Raw genomic sequence first — 13,910 nt, 5'->3', positions numbered from 1 at the left:
TTCGCTTTATAGATGACATTTTTGTGGTTTGGCTCCAAACAAATGTTAGATGAATTCATTACCCTACTGAACACAAATAATTTCAACTTAAAAGTTAACATGCACAATTAACAATTTGAAAGTGAATTTCCTTGACCTGACGGTAATCAAACAAGCAAGCGGACACCCAACTACTAATCTGTATTGTAAGGAGACCGCTGGAAATGTGATACTGCATGCATCCAGTGCCCACCCATTGGCACTGATACGCAGTATCCCATATGCCCAGTATGTCCGCCTACGGCGGAACTGTACATCTGACAATGACTTTAAAATACAGGCCAATCTCCTGCGTGAACGCTTGAAAGTTCGGGGATATAGTAAATGACTCCTGCGTACAGCCTACAATAGGGCCCTTTCCCAAAATAGGAATAACCTCCTCTTTAGAACTAAACCAGTAACAACACACTCTACTGTCAAGTTCATCACCAAATACTCGAGCCATGAAAATACCTTAAGAGACATTTTTGAGCGACATTGGTACCTTCTACGCGACGACCCCATTATAAAAAAGTATGTAGGTGAACATCCACAGATTGTATTCAGACGAACCAGATCCCTTAGAGATCAGTTAACAGCAAGCCATTACCAGCCCATTAAAAACAACAAACTAGTCTCCCGGGGGACCTATAAATGCCACGAATGCGCCCTGTGTCCATGGGTAGAGGAGGGGTCACGATACACGTTACCAAATGGGGAGACCTTAACCCCAAGATTTCGAGCTGATTGCAGTACCCGTGGAATAGTTTATCTTATGTATTGTGCCTGTGGCATGTTTTATGTGGGCAAAACCATAAGGGAGCTACGTCAAAGAATCAACGATCATGTGTACGTGTCGGCGGGGGGGAAAATGATCACACCCGTGAGCAGACACCTAGACCTGTATCACAAATTTAACCCCAAAAAAGCAAGATTTTTTGTGCTAGAAATTATCCCCCAAGACCCTTTAGGGGGTAATTGGGATAGAAGGATTCTCCAGAGAGAAACACTCTGGATAGAACGCTTAAACGCTACCAGTAGTCATGAAACCCAGTCATATAGATCATTCTTGTAAATGCTTTAAACGATCTATGCATAATGTGATATTTATCGAAAAATCTTCAAAAATATGGGGTGGATATATATATATATATCTTTGGTCCTATAGGGTGATCCTCCTCCCCCCCCCCGTCTCGACACATGATACATATATTGCATTTTTACTTTCAAGTCCAGTGTCACATTGAGTTTATAAATCCACCAATACATCTCTAAAATTAAGCCAATTAAGGAATTGTTCTGTGCTAATAAACCTTGGGTCTCTTTGTTGGGGAATAAACATAGGAGTGTTTTCTGTAGGGTAATCACTACATTGGTAGGATATACCGTACCCTTGTAATTAGGTCATATTTAAATGAAGTATACATAATTTCTCATCTATTATTGGTTTTGATTGCCTGGTTAACCAGGATATTGGATGTACAAATAAAGATATGGGCAACAAATGCCAATTGATTGTTATATACAATTGCATGACATATAAAAGATAAATGTTGTGTTTATCCCATCATGTGGTTCTATTTGGGACCTCTGGAGGCGCTGTGAGGCATTGAACGAGTTGGCCCCTGTAGTTGATGTATGTGCGGCCAGACAAGCCGCAGTTTGGTCCCACCCTTCCTGGACGGGACTTCCTGTGGCACTTTGAGTAGAATATGCAGGCAGTTCCTGCCTAGCACTCGCTCACCCCCGCTGACAATGATGGGTGACCTGTGCGCGGTGTCCCCGCACATGTTATGCCGTCATGTCCGGGGGAGTGGCCAGGCGGCGACGTCAGTGACGAACCGCCCGGGATCCACGCCATTTAAGGGCGCGAGGCACGCACCCTTGTATGGTGGCGGTTCCCCATCCGGGGAGGAGACGTGTGTATGAACAGGAGCTCAATATGGGGTAAGTTACACGCGCTTTTACAACTATGCCTTCAGTGATTCAACTCAGCTTGACGCTCTCTATTCTATCATTTACCTTCTCTACAGCATATAGTCTATTGAGCTTTATTAGCTGTGAATTGAAAACACAGCAGGTACCCAGCTGTATGGCCTTTGGTAAGCAGCTTGATAAACTGCCCTAACATCCCTTTCATTGCATGCTACTTCCTAAATGTTTTTCAATCAATCCCTTCTTTGGTTGGCTATTATTGTAGTTAAATAGTTTATATATGCGCTCCTAGGTCGCAGGGTGTCTAGGCGCACAAAAAAAAGGGGGGGTAGTTAAGGGTGCACATCCTGAGTTGTAGAGTAGAGAGAATGGAAGGGAAGGAATTGGACTTTATTGGCACCGGTATTAAAATTGTATATTTTTTTATTGAAAAATTCACAAAAACACATTTATGACAAAAACACAAAAAAAGGGGGATATAAAAAGACCAACATACAATATACATATAATGCAATAAGGCGGCAAAGCCTCAAAACAGTGTGCAAATCGCATAGCCTGTCAGGTACTAATAATTGTAACAACAATCGCATATATTACAGAGTAACCTGTGTTCACGAGGCGGCCATAGAGAAGAATGATGACCGTCTCTAAAGGTCGTCTGTACAGAGTGGATACACAGATGTTAAGTTGAATCCCAGCTGCCCTACATGTTTCGCTTAACCTAGTAAGCTTCTTCTGGAGCATGTGGTGAAAACAAACATCTGCATAAGGACAAAACAATGATAATGAATATCCTAATATATAGACATACAAAATAGAATTGGCATATACATAGAGGTTGTTATACAGTCATACAGCTGAATAAAGCTATCGACCAGCCAATAAATGATTACATTTGGGGCTACGTTCAATGCCCTTGTCACACCAAGGGGAGGGGGGGGTGAAGGGAAGAGGAGGTAGAGGTGAGAAAGCGGGAGAAAAAGGGGGGGGGGCGAACAAAAAAAAAGGGGGGGGGGGAGAAAACAGGGGAGGAAAGGCCTGAATGCTGGGAGTGCCTACCAAGCCCTCAGACACAAATGGAGCCAAACGTAGGGACCAGGGCTGCATGGTCTGGTATGATGGAGTATTCTAGTGGGAGACACCACAACTATAGTCATATGTTTAACAGGGATACATACCTGAGAAAAACTTCAGGTGATAAGACCTTGTAATAGACCAAGCCTGGTGGGCTAGAAAGAATAACGAGGGGGGGGAGGGGGGTCGGTACGCTGTGGTTGGAGCAAACTGCCCAATACAATTGCCGGAAATAACATGAGACAAAGTACTTCATATGACCTGAAATGAATGATATGGTAAGTAGGATAATCAGTCAGCCAGATATTGATGAAATTGAAAGGGGAGCTAAGATAGGGACTATCGCCCAGAACCTCACCTACAGTGCGACTGGAAAAAAAACAATACAAAAAACCCCAAGTTCATTCAAGGGTTAATAACGTATGCCTTGAATATTAAAAGTAATAGTAACAGACTAAAGAGAGATCCGAATGGTAAAGCAACATGCAATAGCAAGGTTAAAAGTGGGAGTAGAGTGCCTAGAATGAATATGGAAATCCCCATTGTATTTAGTACCCAAAAGACACCAGGGTGTAATAGAGCAGAGATAGCATCTTAGGAGCTAATAGAGCTCATTAGGGCGTCACTCACATAGATACAGATCAAATCGAGGGCTCACTGTCATGGAAATCCGATCCCAAAAAAGGGATTGTGTAAAGGGGCCAGAGGAAAGGGAAACCCCGGCCTACAAATCCAAACAAGGGAAGGCGAGGTGGGTACACCTCCTATGCCTAGGACCTGTTGGATAATGGGGATAGTAAGTCCACAGACAGCGATATGTGGTGACATATTGGCCCAAAAGAAGAAATAAGCTTACCCCGGTGTATTCAGGCACGAGTATGCTGCAAATTCAGCGACCGTATGTATACCCCCCCCCCCGGATGGGGATACCGCCATGTTTAGAGCGAGTAGCACACTCTATTTGAGCGCCGTGGTCCCAGGTGATGAGTAATGCATGCGACGTCATCAACCCCGGCCGGTGTTCCCCGCGCATGCGCGGGCCGCAGGCGTCACCATGGTGACCCAGCACAAGGCCGGCCGCGTCATGGCTGGGGGAGGGAGCCCTTGTGAGTCAGCCGACCCACAGCGCTTCCTACTAACCACGCCGACGGGGGCGCCGATTGGCAGCCCGACCGTTAGACGTGACTACCCGGCCGTACGTCAGCTCCAGACAGTCAGCGGAGATGGAGTGCACGCCCACACATGCACGGCGCCATCCTGTGGACAAGGGAGAAGAGGAATAGTAAAAGTGAAATAGCACAAGCTAACCTATTGCGGATGCGTCTGTTGAAGAGAGGTTACAGCAAGAGCACCCTTCGCAAGGCCTACAATTTGGCTTTGTCAAAGGATAGACACTCCCTTCTCTATAGCAGTAAACCTACTTCTTCCAATCACCCTGTTAAGTTCATCACTAAATTTTCCAGTCACCAGGGCATACTGCGCAATATTCTTAACCGACATTGGCATCTTCTGCACGAAGACCCAATAGTGGACAAACATGTGAATGCAGTGCCTCAGATTACCTTTAGGCGGACCACTTCTCTGCGAGACCGCCTAACCCGCAGCTTTTATAGCCATAAGAAGACCACAGTCTCTGGGCCACGAGGCATCTACAAATGCCGCCACTGTGATATGTGCCCTTGGGTGGCCGAGGGCAACAAATTTATTTTGCCTAATGGGGAGACATTTGCTCCGACCTTCAGAGCAGTTGTAGTTATACTTGGGAAGTAAATACAGTTGCCTGGGTTTCACTCTGCACTTCAGCATGTTTATGCATAAACCTCAGGGCGCATATAAATAATTATATATGTGACGGAAGTGTAGGTAAGACAGAACGCACAAGGAGAGTGCCAACAAAGCCTTTTATTGAATGGTAGCAGGTATGTTCACAAAGAAAGGGGCCAAACAAAGGTGCCCAGGGTCAGACCCAACGTGGGTAGGACAGGGTTCCAGATAGCAGGGGTAGTCCATAACAGGGGGCTCCCGATAGAGCGGGCAAAGTCCTGGCCAGCAAGGGATTGGGCCACACACGGATCAGGGCAAACAATGAAGTGACAAAGTCCAGGAAGAGTTCTGGTAGGCCCAGGGTTAATCCACTCACCAGAAGAAAGGTCCAGGGTTAATCCACACTCCAGATTGTAGAAAAGGACAAGGTAATTCCAAACTCCAGGTTGGCTGTAGGATTGAAGAGGCCCACAGGAACCAATAGGGGATTCTGTGTTCTCTGGCCGCAGCTCAGAGACACACAGTCTTCCAAACAGCAAAGATGAACAACACACAGGAGAGACTCTCACTCAGCTAAATATATTAGGACTTGTGTCCCAGCAGGTGGGCCAGGCAACTCCCAGCCTGGCGTCCAGTTGCCCCAGCAACCAGCCCCACGCCCCTCTATTTGAGCCCACACAAGGAATGTGTTCATTGTCCACAGTGAGCATGAAGGCGGAGAAGCAGACATTCAGGCACCTTGCTGGGGAGGGGAGAGGGACAGCACAGTGGGGGGGGGGGGGGGCAGGCAAAGGGGTGAGCAGCCAGGGGGGAGAGAAGAATCCCATGCTGGGGAAGATAGCAAAGTACTGGGGGTGCAGAAGAGAGGAAAAGAAGGGGGGGGGGAAGTAGGGCCCGTGACTATATAACAAAACAAATAAATAGTATACGGGTGCAATTAAGGTGAAATATATGGCCTGATAAGCCATTATGCCGTTATATAGCCATCTTTAAAACTACACCCTTTAAAAATGAATATAGCAGTGGCCCATTATTCAGGAACTCTGAGGTTTAGGCTGAAGTGCATGCTATCCATTTCTATAGTCTCTCTCCATCATGGGTTACTATGTTAACCCTTCACTTACCTTTTATCATGGTGTGATAGCGTGTTTTACTTAATTGGGGTTACTATATATATATATATATATATATATATACACACACACACACACACACATACACACACACGTCTCCCCTTGTTATTATTTTCCCATCTGATTCACATGCACGCACATGAATGACCTCTAATCTACCAACACTGGGCACTTCTTCTATTCTACTATCAGAAGCCTCTTGTTGCAAGTAAATATATCTTTATACCTTGTCCAGATACCGAACATAAACAGACTACCCCTATCATTGTGCAAATGACTACCCATTATCCTATGAGCTTCCTGTAAACTCACAATAATCCTCCTCGTTACATATCAAGAAAGTTGAGATTTATGTCTCACCATACAATGTACAGGTAAGTATATTGTAAGGAAATGTTTAACATATATGCATTATTATTAAATTGAATTTACGGTATGGATCCCCACATACAATCACAGGTTGGTTGCTCCTCCGTGCCCCCTGTAGCCTCTCCCGGTCCTAGAGATGACCCAATGTCTAATGATGGATGTTTTATGTGTTGATATACAATATAATCAAATGTATAATGTAATGTACATACACACAGAAAAACCTTGTGAACTTGTGTATAAATGATACATTTCGAGTGTCTTCTTAAAATGTATTTATATTTTCCATGCAGATAAGTCTAGTAATAGCTCCAGATGAAGCTTTCCGAAGAAAAGCGAAACATGTTGAGCAAAATACTAAATACTGTACGGTGAAAAATTTAATCACGACATCAGTTGACCCGGTTGGCCGGCACCTTGTATATTCGGGTATCCGTCAGCAGGAATCTCCTGATGTGAAGTATAGTCTTGATTGTTTCTAATTGTCAACTTCTCTGTATATCAATTTGTATGTAAAACTGAGGTTTATCCTCCTATGAACCGTGTATACTTTACAGTGTGGACCATTCATAGGTCCTTTGTCTTATTCAACACAGGATTGTTTGTATCAGTCTGAGATTTTAATTGAATCTTAAATAAAAAATTGATTTTATAAAAATAGTGTGCCCAAAATCCTTGTTTCCTAATCCTTCCATTTCTAATACTCCAGATGTGGCCGGATCAGAGTCTTGTAGAGTGGGAGAATAATCTCTTTATTTCTAGAGTGTATCTCCTTTTTTATACATGCCAGTATTCTGTTGGCTTTGCTTGCAGCAGCTTGGCATTGCATGCCACTGCCAAACCTGTTGTCCACTAGGCCCCCCAGGTCCTTTTCCATCTTAGATTCACCCAGAGGTTTCCCCCCTAGTGAGTAGCTTGCTTTTGTGTTTGACGCCCAAGTGCATTACTTTACATTTTTCAACATTAAACCTCATCTGCCATGTAGTTGCCCACCCCATTATTTTGTTCAGGTCCGCTTGTAAGATTTCCACATCCTGCATAGAAGATATTGGCATGCTTAGTTTAGTATCATCCGCAAATACCGAGATTGTGCTAGATATCCCCTCCTCTAGATCATTTATGAATAAATTAAAAAGGATTGGTCCCAGGACAGAACCTTGGGGAACCCCACTTTCCACACCCCCCCCCACTCAGTGTACTCCCCATTTATCACCACCCTCTGGACTTTCCCCTGGAGCCAGTTCTCTATCCAGGTACTCACCCTATGGTTTATACCTACCTTCCTTAGTTTGTACAGTAAGCGTTTGTGAACGGTGTCAAGGGCCTTTGCAAAGTCCAGATACACCACATCCACAGGCTTACCTTTATCTAGGTGGCAGCTCACTTCATCGTAGAAGATTAATAGATTGGTTTGGCAAGAACGATTTTTCATGAATCCATGCTGATTACTACTAATACAGTTTTCATTACTAAAGTCTTGAATAATGGTCCCTTAACATCCCCTCCAAAATCTTGCAGACTACTGATGTTAGGCTGACCGGCCTATAGTTACCCGGGATATATCTCGGCCCTTTTTTTAAATATTGGTACCACGTTGGCTTTTTTCCAATCATCTGGCACCATACCCGTCTGTAGACTATCCTTAAAGATCAGGAATAATGGTCTGGCAATCACCTGGCTGAGCTCTTTAAGAGCCCTCGGGTGTAAGCCTTCCGGTCCCGGTGATTTATGTGAAGTTTCTCTAGTTTAGTTCTAAGTCTATCTTCTGTTAGCCATGGTGGTACTTCCTGAGGTGTATTATTTAGTATAGCCTTACAAGCTGGGTTAGTGTAGCCCCCCGATTCTTTTGTGAAGACTGAAGAGAAGAAATTATTTATCACGTCCGCCTTTTCTCTGTCCCCTGTGGCCATATTTCCCTTGTCGTCTTTTAAGGGGCCAATGTGTTATTGCCTCGCTTTCTTACTGTTTATATACTTAAAGAATTTCTTGGGGTTCTTTTTACTCTCTTCCACTATATGTCTCTCGCGTTCTATTTTAGCTGCCTTGATTTCGTCTTTACATATCTTATTACACTCTTTGTAATGCTTGAATGCTGTCAATGACCCCTCAGTCTTGTATTTTTTGAAGGCCTTTTCTTTAGTATGAATATGCATTTTTATGTTGGAGTTTAGCCACCCAGGGTTTAGTTTTCCCCTTTAAAATTTATTTCCCTTTGGAATGCACTGGCCAATCCCTTTGTTTAGTATGAACTTGAAGCACTCCCATTTTTCCTCTGTGTTCTTTGTTCCCAGGGTTCTATCCCATTTGATATTTTCTAGCAGTTTTGGGAAATTGGCTCTTTTGAAATTCAGTGTCCTTCTATTACCCTTGTGTTTCCTATTACTATGATAAATACATAATCTAATTGACCTATGGTCACTGTTTCCTAAGTTGCCCCGTATTTCTATATCCGTGAGCAGGTCTGTATTGTTGGTAATCAGTAGGTCAAGTACCGCATTGTTTCTTGTCGGTGCGTTCACCATCTGACCCATAAAATTGTCCTGCAAAACATTTAGGAACTGCCGAGCCTTGGCTGAATGTGCAGTTCCTTCTGCCCAGTCTACCTGGATAATTAAAGTCACCCATTACAATGACATTTCCCATCCTTGCTGCCAATCCTATCTGTAAAAAGGAGGTCCGCCTCCCCCTCCTCCCTCTGGTTGGGGGGCCTATAGCATATGCCCAATATTACCTTCCCTTTTAATTTCTACCCATAGGGATTCTGCCTCATCCATCGCTCCATCCCTACCAAAGAGCCGGAGGCCGACTGAGAAGTCGGCACAGTTCTCCAGGAACCCAAAACCCTCCTTACTACACCAGCTCCTCAGCCACTTGTTAACTTCCCTAATCTCCCGCTGCCGTGTCGTTGCCCACCCTGTTATTTTGTTCAGGTCATTCTGTAAGATATTTCCCTAATGCTGTGTAGTTATTGCCCTGCCCAATTTTGTGTCATCTGCAAAAACTGATATAGAACTAATGATCCCGTCCTTAATGCTGTTTGTGAATAAACTGAACAAGGTTGGTCCCAGGACTGAGCCTTGGGGGACCACACGGAAGATCTACCATTGCCCAAGTCCCCTGGGCACAAAACTGCCCCAGCAACCCCCTTCCTGACAGGCTGGCATCTGTGGTGACCACCAAAACACTGGCAGGAAGGACTTGCCTTGGCACAGACAGGTGACTGGAGCCACCAGGAGCTGACTTTGTAAGATGGCTCAACCGAATGGTCCAGTGACCAAGGATCTCTGTTCCATTTTGACAGAATCTCTTTCTACAACTGTCTCGTATAAGCCTGAGAAAATGGGACCGCTTCGAAGGTCGAGACCATCAGACCCAGGGCCCTCATGCAAGCCCGCAAGGAGGACTGATCGGCCTCCCATCACCAACCGGACCGCCCTTTGCAACTTCTGAAACTTGTCCAAGGGAAGGAAGACCCTCGCCAGAGCAGAGGCTCGAGGATCAGCCCCAGGTAAGTGACCCGCACGGATGGTGTCAGGGCAGATTTAGTGACATTGATCATCCACCCGAAATTCTTGAAGGGTCTGAATGGTGATAGAAACATTGTCCAGCAGATCCAAATGGGAGACTGCTTTGCTCGCAACAGGAGATCGTCCAGATATCCCACAATGGAAATACCTCGCCGACGGAACAAGGCCAGCACGGGGAGCTAGGACCTTGGTAAACTCTGGGCGCCGAGGCGAGACCAAAGGGTAACGCCACAAATTGAAAGTGCTCCCCTGCCACCGCAAAGCGGAGAAATCACTGATGTCCCTCAAATATGGGGACGTGGAGAAACACATCTTTGAGATTGATGGAGGCCAGAAAAATCCCGAAAAAGAAAAAGATGCCACCATCGACCAAATGGACTCCATTCTAAACTTCTGCACCCGCACAAAGCAGTTCAGAGCCTTGAGGTCCAGGATTGGACACACTTTGCCCTCCTTTCTGGGCACAGTGAACAGGTTTAAATAGAAACCTTGAGAGCGTACCTGCGGAGGAACCGGCACAATCACCCCTTAATCCAGGAGATCTTGCACAGCTTCCCGCATAACCTTTAAAACGCTCTGGAGAGAGGTGAAGATTCGACTGAAAGAACCTGTTTCCTAGCCGGGACCAGAATTCAATCTTGTACCCTGAGAAAGCCAGTTTGTGAACTCAATCATCTTGAGGCTCGGTTCACATATATGCGATGCGGGAAGGCTGCGAATTCGCAGCCTGTTCCCGCATCGCACACGCACCCCCGGCAGTTCACACTGCCATATGCGATACGCTGGGGGTGTCAATGTAATCTTAACGACACCCCCAGTTTGATCGCATATCGCAGTGCTATCGTGCAGTTCGCACAGGATCGGATCGCACAAGTGTGAACCGCTGTGCGATCCGATCCTGATGCGGCTGCAAAAATGCCTCCTGTGCGTGTTTGCTGCGGGAGCGATGCGAATTTAGCCATACAGTTTGTATGGCTAAACTCGCACCGCACAGCTGATCGCATGTAATGTCGGAGCAGTGCGCTCCGACATTACATGCGAACCCCGCACACGCGTGAACCGGGGCTTAATGAAGGAAGTCCAGGGTTTCCTGAAGAAAACGCAGACGCCCCCCCCCCCCACCCTTGAGACGGGTGAGGGTGCCCCTTCATGCTGAAGAGGACTTGTCTGCAGCACTGGACTGACAGGCCTTGGGCTTGCCCCAGGGCTTCTTAGTTCTGCCAGAAGTTCTAGCCTGGGGAGTCTTACCCTCAGAGGATTGAGGAAGAAGAGTACTCTTCCCGCCAGTCAGCCCCTTGATTAACTCATCCAATGACTCGCCAAACAACCAGTCCCCCAGAAAAGGGGATCAGCTAAGGCTTTCTTAGAAGCTTGGTCAGCAGACCAGCTCTTCAACCAAACCATGCGGCTCAAAACAATGACCATAGCCGAAACCCTGGCCACCAGGGGAGCCGCATCCATAGACACATCACACAGGAACACCAGAGCCTGGATCACCTGGTCCAACAGTTCCAGAGGAATTGTCTCAGGGTCCAAGGACTCCCGCAAACTCCTAATCTATTCTGACACCATCTGTGAGACTAACACAGACACAAAAAACGGATTCAAAATTGAACCCGCCAGCACTTTAAGATGGCGGGAAAGGGATTGCACCCGCCTGTCCACTGGATATGTAAAAATGGGGAATCCTCCACAGGCACAAGGGTAGATTTGTTCAATCCGGAAACAGGTTGGTCCACTTTAGGTGGCACGTCCAACGGTTGGAAACCATTTCAGCAAAAGGGTAACAATGTTTAAAGGGTTTAGGCACCACAAACACGTGCTTAACGCGCCACCATTGGTCATTCACAATATCGTGAAAGGTGTCAGGACAAGGGGAAACCCTGTCAGCTTTTGGAGACTTCTGAGAGCCAAAAGCCAGCCGCGTCCCTGCCGGCATGAGCTCATTTAAAGTATCCCACACTGTGCTTCCACTAAAGGCACTTTCCCGCACTGCAGCTGAAGAAGACAGGTCCTCGTCATCTGACTGCGAGGCCAAGGACCCCTCAGGTAGGGGGGCGTCCCCATCAGCCTTTAAATAAGAGGACAACGCCATAGAAGAAGGCAGCGGCCGTTTGACTAAATCAACTTTAGTCACCAGGCTTTCCACGGCTACTGAAATCGCAGCCAGCGACTGTGTCCGGACTGTCCAGGAGTCGCAGAGTGGTTCTGTAACAGAACCGCCGACCCACACTGTACTTGTGGTCTTCAGTCAGTATATGGCTTCCTTGCAGTCATGATACTAAACTAGGCATGCCAATATCTTCTATGCAGGATGTGGAAACCTTGCAAGCAGACCTGAACAAAATAACGGGGTGGGCAACTACATGGCAGATGAGGTTTAATGTTGATAAATGTAAAGTAATGCACTTGGGGGCCAGAAACCAGAAAGCAAGCTACTCACTAGGGGGGGAACCTCTGGGTGAGTCTAGGATGGAAAAGGACTTGGGGGTACTGGTAGACAACAAGCTTGCCAGTGGCATGCAATGCCAAGCCGCCGCAAGCAAAGCCAACAGAATACTGGGATGTATAAAAAAGGGCATTCACTCCAGAAATAAAGAGATTATTCTCCCGCTCTACAAGACTCTGGTCCGGCCACATCTGGAGTATGCTGTCCAGTTCTGGGCACCGGTCCTCAGGAAGGATGTGCTGGAATTGGAGAAAGTCCAGAGAAGGGCAACAAAAATAATTAGGGGAATGGAGGACATCAGCTATGAGGAAAGACTACAAGCACTGAACCTTTTCTCTCTGGAGAAAAGACGATTGAGGGGGGATATGATATCAATGTACAAATACTGTACTGGTGACCCGAGCATAAGGAACAAACTATTCAGAGAAAGGAGATACAATAAGACACGTGGCCACTCACTAAAACTAGAGGAAAGGCGGTTTAACCTTAAAGTGCGTAAGGGGTTCTTCACTGTAAGAACGGTAAGGATGTGGAATTCTCTTCCACAAGCAGTCGTATCAGCTGGGAGCATTGATAGTTTCAAAAAACTATTAGATGGACACCTTAAAGACCACAACATACAGGGGTATACAATGTACGGTTAAAAGCAAACACACACACACGCATCATAGGTTGAACTGGATGGACTGATGTCTTTTTTCAACCTCACTAACTATGTAACTATGTAACATATATAGATATTCCAGCCGCCCTACATACAAAGCTAGCCAACAACTGAGCTCGTAACAGTTTCGCAACCTTCTCCTTTTTTGAACAGTTTCACACTCAATTTATACACACGAGCACATCCCCCTCCTGATTAAATTACTACACACAGGTCAAGGGTTGCCTGATTACATTATCCTATGCAGATGAAATTGTATACAGAAACAGAATTAACCTGAACTTATTATATGGCCATCTGGACAGAACAATGTGAGGTCATTAAAATTTAACAATGTGACAGGAAGACTTAACACAATACACAAACAATAGGGAAAGCCTGTCTGTGACATTGAAGGACATGGAACAGAAGCCAATATGATTAGCTCTTTCAATGAACATGTTCAGAATCAAACAGGAAAAATCCTCACATATTTCTCGAGATACATGGCTGACAAATATTACTGTTCCACTTGAAGCAATTCAAACCTTTTAAGCATCGGTCTTTCAATTCCAGTGAAGGTGAATACCATCACAGGGTCTGAGGGTGATTGCATTATGGAGTCCCAAACTGAAATTTTCAAAAAGTTATGTACTGTCGCTTTAAGAGCACAGATCGCGGTATTCACCACCGATCACCGCGGTCTGCAGGGTACCCCTATAAACCAAAAGTGACAGCAGAAAGTGCAAGGATATGCCCGCAGGGACCCCAAGTACTGTACCATCTCAGACAAACCTGCCTCCTTGATCTTCCACAGCATGGAGAGAAAGGCAGGAAGTGACCTCGGCTCAGCAGCAGGAAATGACTACCACAGGAAGTGATGTCGTCCGACTTGCTGAGCATAGCATCAGGGCTACAAAAAGATGGATGCCCATACAAAATAGAAAGCTACAGGGAAAATGGCTGCCCCATACAGGTCAATGGGGGGGAAAAAAAAA

This window comes from Pelophylax lessonae, assembly GCF_965119305.1.
Source record: "Pelophylax lessonae genome assembly, chromosome: 3".
Taxonomy (NCBI): Eukaryota; Metazoa; Chordata; class Amphibia; order Anura; family Ranidae; genus Pelophylax; species Pelophylax lessonae.
The sequence above is the reverse complement of the archived record's forward strand: the minus strand, read 5'-3'. Positions refer to the sequence as shown.